Genomic DNA, 9,513 nt, shown 5'->3' with positions numbered 1-9,513 from the left:
CCTGTGGAGTTTCCGTGGGAAGATTTTCAGTTTTCCAGGTTTCCCAATGGAAAGGAAGAGGGGGAGGGGAAAAAATCAATGACTGAATGGCCATTCACTGAACCTGTAATACAAGCTGAAGACATTTAAAAAAATCGGCCCTGCTCTCGAGGATTTGACCAATTAGGCGGTCCAGAGTGGTAAGAGGTATGCCACCCCCCCAAATTACCTCTGTGTGTTTTGCAGTTTCCCCCCTTCCCTTCATTCTTTTTATATTTCATAATGGTAGGCAATTAGATCAAGAAAGTAAAGAAGGAAGAAAGGCATAGAAAGGAAAGGTGGATAAGGGACCTAAATGAAATGAACGCTAAATATCTCTTCAGCGTGTCACTTTCAGCTGTGTCTGCACAAAATGGGAGAACAGTGAGAAATTCAGTGGTGATGGGTGGGGAAAAGAGAGATGAGATGTGACTAAAAGGTTGTATTTGCAAAGCTCTTTATATTCTGAAAATTTAGCTTTAGTACTGTAAGCATTTGGATTGAATAGCAGTGTTTAAACAGGGAAAGGATAGGATCCTAAAACAATAAGCGAAGGTGATTAAGTACCTTTGCATGAATAATTGGAATATTTTATAAATAAAACATGTTATTGTTCTCAATTAGCTAATTTCATCAGTTCCCTATAACCTAATATACCACTAAAGGATTTGACAAAATTAGAGGAGGCACTATGTGAAAGCCCTAGCACAGTACCTGGCTCATAGTAGACTAGGAGTCAGCGACCAGGACCAGATAGTAAACATTTTAGGCTTTGATAGCTGTAGGGTCTCTGTCACAAATATTCAAGTCTGCAGTTGTAGTCCCAAAGCAGCCATAGACTGCTTGTATACATAGTATGTACACAAATGAGCATGGCTCTATGCCAATAGAACTTTTATTTGTGGACACGGACTTTTGAATTTGTATCGTTTTAAGGTGTAATGAAAAATTATTTTTCTTTGAATTATTTGAAATGTGAACACCGTTCTTAGTTACAATCCATTAAAAATATAGGCAATGCTCCAGATTTGGCCTGTGTCCGGTAGTTTTCCAACCCCTGTAGGTGTTATACTTTTAGGTTCCCTCCTAAATGAGGAAGGTATTTTTATGAGTGTAGTCCCATATGTGACTACATTGTTCTACATTGGCTACTCTGGCAAATACTACTTGAAATGTCTTCTCCCAGCGACAATTCCAATAGGACACTGATGGAAGAAAACTAAGAAAGATGTGAAGTTTTTTTTAACATAAATCACCTTTGTGAAAAATTGTGGTATATAATTTTTAAAACCTGAAGATCATCCTTGTTCCTCCCTCTTTGTTGAATCATCTGATCCATCAAAATGTTCGGAGAATTCTATTTCCTTAATATTTGTGGAATTCATCCCTTTTGTTTCATTCCTAATATCAATCATTACCTTATTCAGGTTCACATCCCTTCTTACCTGGATTACTGCCATACCTTTCTAAACTAGTTTCTCTGTAGTCATTTGCTCATCAAATCCTGAAATCAGAAATCACCAAATGTGAAAAATATCTCAAATCAAGCCTCCCCCTTCGATTTTCACTTTAGTTGAGGTTCTCAGCCAATGGGACTATGCAATACCTTCCTGACTCATTTTTCTGCCACAATTATCTCTTTACTCCACTTGATAGCTTTTACAGAGTCTACACCACCACAGGGTCACTTGCATAACAAAACAAAGGAAATTGATTATCTCACTCTCCTGCTTGAACATTGCTGTCAAATCCCTCTAGAAGTCAAAGATGGCACCCTGTCAAGGACAGAAATGGACTTGTGGGAATCCCAGCTAGGCAACAATGTAGAAGACCATCCAACATATGTTCTTTATATATTTGGTCAGTATTTATTTAGAGGAGTAAATTGAATGCTATGTTAAGGATGGCTGTGCTATTATTTTAAATAGTAAGTGTTTTTATATCCATGCTTCAGCATTTTTGCAGTTTCATATTAGCACCAAGACCAATAATATTAATTAGGTGCTATAAACTCTTTTTAATTTGTAGCCTTCTTTGTTTTGTAGCTTCTTCACTTCACTCCTTCTACCTTACCCATTAATCTTGGCCAACCAGTAGTGTTTTGCTGTGGAATATTTAGATGCCACATATTGCTGTCTCTTCTTCCTCATATGCCTCTGGAATCACAGTTTGTTGTCAGCTATATTCCAATATCAACCTCTTTGAAAAGTTAACCTTCTGTCTTTAACTGTAACTTGATCTAAATAATCTAAAATAAATGTGATTCGTGGGTTCGAAATAATCTAAATATCTAAAATAAATAATCTAAAATAAATGAACTAAATAATGTAAATAATCTAAAATAAATGAACCAAGGAATAATCTAAATAAATAATCTAAATAAAGGAAATAATCTAAAATAAATGAACATGAGCAATATTCTGGGTCATCTAAAAGACCACCTTATAATTGAACCCTGTCATACATTATCAACACTTACATTTGTGTTTACATTTACAAGCACATTGACACTAGATAATACCACTTTAATTATTTGATTTGAAATGAGTCAGACATTGTAAATTATATGGTCCTATATAGGTATGCTATGCATAATACAGTTTCTTGGTAGTTGGAATTAAGTGGTGAGAAGTGAGTCATCCCATAGCATACCAGACCAGCTGCACCTTAACACACTATCATTGTGGAGTCGTATTCATGTTGTGAACTGTAATTTAGTTATAGCAAAACAATATAATGCCTAACTTTAATGCTGTTAATTCATTAGGTTTTTGCTTATTGTTTTGATTTTATAATTATAAACACCCAAGGTGTTTACTTACACATAGCTCCCTGATGTTTATGTTTAAGTAACATAATAAAACTAATTTAAATCAACATTGAGAGGACAAATTTTCTTCTGTAATAAAAAAAATACAAAATGATGCACAAAAGGTCTCTAAATACTATTCTACATAAAAAGTAGCAGGACTTCTTCAGGGAGGGGGGAGAATAGTTAATCCCAGGTTTGAGATAGGAAATAAATAAGATAAATTGTGTTAAATTGTGTCAGTGAGCAAAAACCATCAAAGATGAATGGGAGCATGTCAAAAGTACACAAAAGCATCAAATAATAATAGTAAGTAGAAGTAATTGAAACACATGGAATATATAAAAAATCATGAGATTATTAAGAATATAGAAAGAGAAATAGAGAGAGATCCCCCCATTCCCAGAGAAAAACCTCACTGGATACCATTTGAAGTAAATATCAACTTCTTACTCTGAAAATTAGCAATTAAAAGAAAAAGAACTTAGTATTTTATTCTGCTTTTCTTTTTTTTAAAGTTTTTTAAAAAAATTTTTTACATTTATTCATTTTTGGGATAGAGAGAGAGAGAGAGAGCACGAGCATGAGTGGGGGAGGGGCAGAGAGAGAGGGAGACACAGAATCTGAAGCAGGCTCCAGGCTCTGAGCTGTCAGCACAGTGCCCGACGTGGGGCTCGAACCCACGAACCGTGAGATCATGACCTAAGCCGAAGTCGGACGCTTAACCGAGCCACCCAGGCACCCCTTATTCTGCTTGTCTTGTACAAACTATTTCAGGGAAACCAAATAGCCCTAACTTGATGAGAGAAAGTTCTTCTTTTCATAAGAAATAAAATTAATAACTGTAAAAGAAATGTTGAAATAAATGTAGAAAATCACCATTTTACAACCTCTATTGAAGTAATAGGTCCAGACAGTGATCACAGGTGGGTGAAACATAAGATGAAACACTGATGGAAAAATAGTAAAGGAGTTTGAGCTATCATCACCTGAACCCTCTAATCAGCTTCTCTGTATCCTCAGCAGCATTTGGTATTATAACTATTTTTTACTTCAGCTGGTCTAATAGGTGTGTTGTGATATCACATTGTGGTGTTAATTTGCATTTATCTGATAGCAAATGGTGTTAAACATCTTTTTGTGCACTCATTTGCTATAACCTCTTTGGTGAAGTGTCTGTCCAGGTTGTTTGCCCATCTTTTAATTTGGTTGTTTCCTTAGTGTTGAGTTTCAGAGCTTTAAAAATATGTACTGTGGAGCAAGTCCTTTATCAGATATGTTACTTGTTGGTATTTTCTACCCATCGTCACCTGGTCTTTCCTTTTTCTTTATATATATATACTATACTATATACTATACCCTAGATATGGCAGAGCAAAGTTTTTAATTTTGAGAGTCTAATTTATTGATTTTTTTCTTATATAGATTGTGATTTGATATGGATTTTAAGAATTCTTTGCCTACTTTCAGCTCACAAACATCTATTTTTTTCTAAAGGTTTTATTGTTTTAGGCTTTACATTTACTTCTATGATCTATTTTGAGTTAGTCTTTATATAAAGTGTGAGATTTAGATTGCAGTTCATTTGTATGCATATCAATGACTAGAGGTTCCAACAACACTTGTTAAAAAGACTGTCCTTTCTTTCTCTGACTGACTTCACTCATATGAGGACTTTAAGAGACAAAACAGATGAAATTAGAGAAGGGAAACAAAAATAATATAAAAACAGTGAGGGGGACAAAACAGAACAGACTCATAAATATGGAGAACAAACTGAGGGTTACGGGAGGGGTTGTAGGAGGGGGGATGGGATAAATGGGTAAGGGGCACTAAGGAATCTACTCCTGAAATCATTGTTGTACTATATGCTAACTAATTTGGATGTAAATTTTAAAAAATAAAAAATAAAATAAAAAAAAAGAATCAACTAAAAAAAAAGACTGGCCTTTCTTCAATGAGATTTTGCACCTTTGTAAAAAATCAAATGGCCATATTTATGTAGGTCTATATCTGTCCTATTTATTAGGTTCCATAGAGCTATGTGTATCTATCCTTTCACCTATACCACACTGACTTGATTACTTTAGCTTTTTAGCACTAAAATTGGGTTATTCAATTCTTTAATTTTTTTTTCAAAATTGGACTAACTATTCTTGTTACTCTTAGTATCACCTTGCCTATAACTATAAAAAAATCTGTTGAAGTTTTGATTGATATTGTGTGAATCCATAGATCTTTGAGGAAAATTGACATCTTTACTATTTCAATTTTTCTAATATATATAGCACAGTATGTCCATTTATTTAGGTCTTCTTGGGTAATTTCATCAGCATTTTGTAGTCCTTAGCATTCAGATTCTGTACGTGTTTTGTTATATATACACCTAAGTATTTCACTTTTTGGAATTATTGTAAATATTTTCTTTAATTTTGGTTCCCAGTTGTTTTCTTTAGTATTAATCAGGTTGATTATAATGTATCTGGGCTTGTACTTTTTTGGATTTACTGTTCAGAGTCCATTCAATAATTTTTTGCATATTTATGTCAGATAATTTGCCAAATTTGAGACATTTTCAGCCATTATTTCTTTGAATACTCTTTCAGCACCATTGTATTTTTCCAGTCCTTCTGAGACTTCGATTATATAAAGTTGAGACTTTTTTTGTCACCCAGTTCCCTGAGGCTTTGCTCATTTTTTCAATCTTTTTTCTTTTTGCTGTTCAAGTTGGATAATTTCTACTGGTCTAACTTAAAGTTCGCCAACTTCTTTTGTCATCTCTATTCTGTTGTTGATTCCAGAAAGTGAGGTCTTGTGGGTTTTAGACTTTTTGGTTATTTTATTTTTAGGTTATAAAATTTCCATTTGATTCTTCTTTATATATTCTATTTCTTTGCTGATACTTTATTTTAATATTTGATTCGGGAGGGTTCATGATTGCTTATTTTTTCATGTTAATTCCAGTATAGTTAACATAGTGTTATATTAGTTTCAGGTGTACAACATAGTGATTCAACAATCTCACACATCACCCAGTGCTCATCACAACAAATGCACTCCCTAATCCCCATCATCTATTTCACGCATTCCCCAACCTACTTCCCCTTTGATAACCATCAGTTTGTTCTCTATAGTTAAGAGTCTGTTTCTTGGTTTGTCTCTCTCTCCTTCTCTCTCTTTTTCCCTTGCTCATCTGTTTGGTTTCTTAAATTCCACATATGAGTGAGATGGTCAACAGACACATGAGAAGATACTCAACATTACTCATCGTCAGGGAAATGAAAATCAAAACTACAATGAGATACCACCTCACACCTGTCAGAATGGCTAAATTCAAAAATACAAGAAACAACAAGTGTTGGTGAGGATGTAGAGAAAAAGAAACCCTCTTTCACTGTTGGTGGGAATGCAAACTGGTGTAGCCACTGTAGAAAACAGTATGGAAGTTTCTCAAAAAGTTAAAGCTAGAACTATCCTACTATCCAGTGATTGCATTACTGGGTATTTACAAAAACAAACAAAAAAACAAAAAACAAAAAACCAGAAACACTAATTCAAAGGGATACATAAACCCTTATGTTTACAGCAGCGTTATTTACAATAGCCAGATTATGGAAGCATTTTCACTTGTTTCCATGTATTTTTTACTTCTTTAATATACTGGTTGATCCATTCAATATTTAGTAACATGTTTAACCTCCATGTATTTGTGGACTTTCCAAATTTTTCCTTGTGCTTGACTTCAAGTTTCATAGCATTGTGGTCAGAAAAGATGCATGGTATGATCTCAATCTTTTTGTACTTGTTAAAGACTGATTTATGACATGGTATGTGATCTATTCTGGAGAATTTCCCATGTGCACTTGAAAAGAATGTGTATTCTGCTGTTTTAGAGTAGAATGTTCTGAATATATCTGTTATGTCCATCTGGTCCAGTGATTATAAGCCATTGTTTCCTTGTTGATTTTCTGCTTAGATGATCTGTCCATTGCGGTAAGTGGGGTGTTAAAATCCCACTATTTGTATTATTATCATTGAGTTCCTTTATGTTTATTATTAATTGATTTCTATATTTGGGTGATTTCATATTGGGTGCATAAATATTTACAATTGTTAGATCTTCTTGTTAGAGTGTACCCTTTATTATAATATAGTGCCCTTTTTCATCTCTTATTACAGTCTTTTATTTAAAATCTAGTTTGTCTGATATAAGTATTGCTACTCTGGCATTCTTTTGACATTAGTTTGCATGATAAATGTTTCTCCATCCCCTCACTCTCAATCTGCAGGTGTCTTTAAATCTAAAATGAGTCTCTTGTTGGCAGCATACAGATGGGTCTTGGTTTTTATTCATTCTGACACTGTATGTCTTTTTATTAGAGCATTCAGTCCGTTTGCATCCTTAATACAAATTATTGATTTGCATTATTGATAGATATGAATTTTGTGCCATTTTATTACTTGTTTATTACTTGTTTCTGGAAATTTCCCATGTTCCTTTCTTGTCTTTGTCACTTTTAGTCTCTCATTTTTACTCAAAGAGTCATTATTTGAGTTAGCCAAAAACTGGAAACAAACCAAATGTCATCAAGTCATTCATACATTCATAATCTCTGAGTGCCTATCACATGCCAGCCATTTGCCTAGTGTGTCTCTGCCTCTTGGAGCTTACATTCTCGTTGAGATATACAGATAATAAATAAACTAACAAGCAAATTTGGGGAAGTGCTATGAAGGAAATGGTGTGAGTGCTTACATAATGTCTCTCTGAGGAAGTAACAAATTGAAACCTAAAGTTTGAGAAATTTTTCGTCAGAAAATGAGTTGACGAAAAAGTAGCACACAGAGAGCAAACATAGGCAAAGGCCCTGAAGCTGGAAAAATATTGATGCATTTAAGAAATTGAAAGAAGGGGCGCCTGGGTGGCTCAGTGGGCTGAGCGTCCGACTTCAGCTCAGGTCATGATCTCACGGTCCGTGGGTTCCAGCCCCACGTTGGGCTCTGTGCTGACGGCTCAGAGCCTGGAGCCTCTTCGGATTCTGTGTCTCCCTCTCTCTCTGCCCCTCCCCTGCTCATGTTCTGTCTCTCTCTGTCTCAAAAATAAATAAACATTAAAAAAAATTTAAAAATAGATTGAAAGAAGGCCTATGTAGCTGGATCATGGTAGGTGAAGGGGAGAACAGTACAAGATGAAATTGAAGGCACACAGAGCCCAGATCATTCAGGGTCTTGTAATGAGTTTGGATTTTATTTTATTCACAATGAGAAGTCATTGAAAGATCCGATTGATGCTAACTTCTAAATATTTTTTGTATTCTTCATCCCCCAGGGCCTATACTATATTTCAATCTGTCATCATCTCTTACCTTGATCACTGGAATAGTTTCCTAACAGGTCTCTTAACTTGTTCTGCCCCTTTCTTCAATCTATCCTTTCATGTCCATAAAAGAGCTCTTTTAAAAATGAAAATCTAATCATTCTGATATTTTCTTATATCCTTTGCTTGTTCCTTTTTATTCTAAAGTTCAATTCCTTAACTATGCTTATAAAATTTAGTATGCAATAGCACATCATGACTTTCATAGGCCCTGGGCATTTTTGCCTTCCTCCCTAAGAATATGAGAAAAATTACATTTTGCGACTGCATTAGTGTAAAGACTAATATTATATATTCATTTTTATTCTATTCCTTTTTTCTTCTGATTTTAAAATAAAGTAAAGCATTTTCATGATCTTTAAAGGTATCGTGGGGTCATAGGCATGGTGACTATTGTACTTAATGAATATGTCAATCCTGCTAGTGTGATTTAATTCCAGCCTAACTCTTTATATACATTCACTGATTAATTTTAAAGTATCTATTGAGTGTCTTCTGTATGCCAGACACTGTTCTAGGAACTGAGTATTAGTACATCAGTAAACAAAAAAGAAAAATAAACATGACTTCATATCATGTTCATTCTATTAAGAAGGAAGGGAGACAAAGGTTAAGCAAATGAATAAGTAAAATGAGTAGTATGATAGACAGTGATGAAGTAGGTTAGAAGGATAAGAATTTGGGGAATGGCTTGCAATTTGAAATATGATGTTCAGGGAAAACTTTACTGAGAATATGTTATTTAAGCTAGCACCTGAAAGAGATGAAGGAGTGAGATAGGTGGATGTCTGGAAGAAAAACATTCCAAGTAAGGGAACAGCAAATATAAAGGTCTTGAGACAGGAATTTGGCTAGTGTATCTCTGAGTAGCAAGGAAGCCAGTGTGGTTGGAATCAGAGAGATAAAGGTTGTTCAGATCGTGGGTTTTTTATCATTATAATAACTTTGACTTTTTGCCTGAAGGAAATGGAAACCTAATGGAAGACTTTTACTATGGAAATGACATGATTTGACATATATTTTTTTAAAGGACGATCCTGTCTGCTGTGTTGAAGGTAGACTATAGCAGTGCAAAATATGAAGCAAGCAAACCATTTAGGAAGTAATGACGATAATTCAGATGAGAAATAATTATGGCTTTGACCATGTTGGTAGCAATGGGTGATGAGAAATGGTCAAATTGTAGATATATTTTTTAGGTAGACCTAATACATTTCACTGATAGATTAAATGTGAGGCAGAGACAAAGAGGGAAGTCAATAATGAAGAGAAAAAAGAATGACTCCAAAGTTTTCAGCTTGAACAAATA

Source organism: Leopardus geoffroyi, chromosome X, assembly GCF_018350155.1.
Source record: "Leopardus geoffroyi isolate Oge1 chromosome X, O.geoffroyi_Oge1_pat1.0, whole genome shotgun sequence".
NCBI classification, from domain to species: Eukaryota; Metazoa; Chordata; class Mammalia; order Carnivora; family Felidae; genus Leopardus; species Leopardus geoffroyi.
The sequence above is the reverse complement of the archived record's forward strand: the minus strand, read 5'-3'. Positions refer to the sequence as shown.